We start from the raw sequence: 2598 nt of genomic DNA, 5'->3' as shown, positions 1-2598 counted from the left end.
AAATAAAATAAAATAAAATGTCCATTCTATTATCACAGAAGGGAAAATGAAGACTAAGACATTTTATTCACAAGGTAAATTTTGCTCAATTTCTTCTTTCTAAAGTTTTAAAAAGCTGGGTTTTTATAATGGTATAAAGTCTAGTCTTTATTTGTAAACTGGTAAGGATTTTCCTAAATTAGGAAAATTAAAGATTTCCAGAATCTACTCAGATTCTCCCAAGAGAAGGCAACTACCTAAATGGAAAAGCTTTTTATTAAATAGTCTCTATTTTACAGGCTCAATAGATAGAGCATCCAGGGAAAGAGAAAAATTTTACTTTTAAATGATCATCTTTAATATTCATGGTATACTGCAAAGACAGTATTTTCTTTCCTCCAAGTTATCAACTCTATTCTTTTTCTATTAGCAACACAGTAAACAATTCACAAAGCTATGCCAGAAATCACTCCCTCCCTCTTGTTCATTTCTAATTTTTTTTTTAAAAACAGTATTTTGCCATATATATTTTTCATTCATTACAGTGATGCTTAATCCTGCCCTAAGGTTTCCCTTACAACCTACTGAGAGTCAATTATTGTGGTTTCTACAAGGAATTTTCCAAACAGGAATGTTCCTTTATAGTGAACTGAAACTCTGAAATCACTATCAGCAGAAAATCAAAAATAACATTAGGGAATATTTTGAATGTTAAGAATAGATATCCAAAGATGTCAAAATTTAATTGAAGAATTATAGGAATTTCCTAAGGAAAACTAACAAGACAAATCTGCCATCATTTTGTAATTAACTTAAGTTCTTTATAAGTGAAAATCAATGTAAAATACACTTAACACCCTTCCCCAAAAGAAAAAAGGGTAAGAGGACCAAGATATTCATGATTCAGTGTTATTTTGCTTAACAACAGTTTGAAAGCCAAAAAAAATGATCAAATTACATTACAGCAATAAAAAGTTATTTCTAGAATTAATCTATTCCAAAAATAAACCATAACCTCAATACACTTTTTTCCATAATAGAACTTATTAAAGTCAATTATTCTACATTTTTAAGCATAGAATGGCAAAATGAGTAAGGCTTTCCACTCAAAAGACTACAGGCATTTTGTATAGTGCAAATTCTTTCAGTTAACTTTTTCCTACCTTAGTGATGAGCACCCTCCTTTCCCCTGACATTTATTTGGCTTCTAGATTCCTTCATTTATCTTCCCATACCTGGGGGTGCGGGGGGGACTGTAAAATCAGAACAATCCCTTTAGTAACTCCTAAACTGTTGTAAATCCAAGCATTCTTACAAAATTTGTTTTTTCTCTTATCATACTTCATGACAACCATTCAGCAACAAACTTAACAAAACATTGTATCCTTCCTACAAAATAAGTAAAAGTATCTAATTAGACAGGCAGAAATAAAGCTCAGCTTTCCTCTATTTCAATTTTAAGATCCACATCAATGATTCACAAATTAAATGACCTAACTTCCTGAATGAATCATACTTTCTAAAATTCTTATTCTATATGAGTATAATACTGGGTCATCATCTGTATTTGTTATACAAAGCATGGTGTTGGTTAATTCTACAAAGCTTTCAAACTACCATAAACTTGGAATCCCTGCCAACTAATTCTACCTGCAACACTTTGCATTTTCCAGCAAGGGAACCTCTTCAGAGATTTATCCCCCAAATAAAATGTTAATTCTGGAAAAATGCTACTTTAAACACTAAGAACTTATCCATACCCTCCTCTCCATCTCCCATTTCCACTACTATATCCACATGGTCTCCTTACTGTGGCAACATAAAAAAAAGTATTAATCTATTTTGTTATCTTCATATACCTCATTTAGTCACTCTATGGTCTTTCTATTTCAGACAGAAACGCTGAGTCATTAAATAAAAACTCGAAAGAAAAAGTACTACAAGAAGTTTAGAAGCAGTATTCCCCTAGCTGTGTCTCAGCAGTTTGATATTTGCATTTCCCACCGTGGGAAAAATAAAAGCAAACACCTGAACTTTTTCTCTCCAAGAAGGAAAAAAGACTCAGGCTTTTCTTCGGTCCTCCGTTTCCTGCAGGATACACACAGCCCAGAGAAGCCAGGCCCGGCTGAAGCTATGTAACTCTACGATCTGGGCGTGAATGATACCGCTTACTAGTCAAGCATTACCCCTGAACCTCCTAGCAAGCGCCTTTCAAACTGCGCTTCAGTAAAGTCAGGGAGGAAGGAGAGAAAAACCTACAAAAACGCTACGCCTCCCTCGGCCCGCCGCGTCCCTCGGGGCGCTCCCAGCGGGACAGTGGAGAGAGCTCGGCGTCGGGAACAGAAGGAGCCTCGGGCACCGACACGGCGACAGCGGCCCCAAGTAATTTCTCCCACAATGGGAGTAGCAGCTTCCCCCGCGCCGGGGAGGGCGCGTCCCGAGCGACGCCGGCTAGCGCGCACCCGAGCGACCCGCAGGGGGCGGCCAGTCCTCCGGAGGCCCGGGGGCCGAAGGAGGCGGCGGCGGCGGGTGTCTCCCGGCTGCGGGGCCGCACTGAGGGCCCCGGCTCCCGGCTCCCGGCTCCCGGCTCGCGCCCGGTCGGCGGGAGGAGCGGCCCTT

At 39.4% G+C, this 2598-nt stretch overlaps 1 protein-coding gene across 1 annotated transcript in view; it reads right to left on the bottom strand.

The window, feature by feature from the left end:
* The window catches only part of Lrrfip2 (LRR binding FLII interacting protein 2), a 134094-nt gene extending 132862 nt beyond the window's left edge, over positions 1–1232 (bottom strand). Inside the window, exon 1 of the mRNA XM_023719781.1 lies at positions 1143–1232. The gene's annotated coding sequence lies outside the window, so the exon portion shown is untranslated. The remainder of the gene's footprint in view (positions 1–1142) is intronic.
* Positions 1233–2598: the final 1366 nt, after the last annotated feature.

This window comes from Octodon degus, unplaced genomic scaffold, assembly GCF_000260255.1.
Source record: "Octodon degus isolate 3935 unplaced genomic scaffold, OctDeg1.0 scaffold00071, whole genome shotgun sequence".
NCBI lineage: Eukaryota > Metazoa > Chordata > Mammalia > Rodentia > Octodontidae > Octodon > Octodon degus.
The sequence above is the reverse complement of the archived record's forward strand: the minus strand, read 5'-3'. Positions and strand labels throughout refer to the sequence as shown.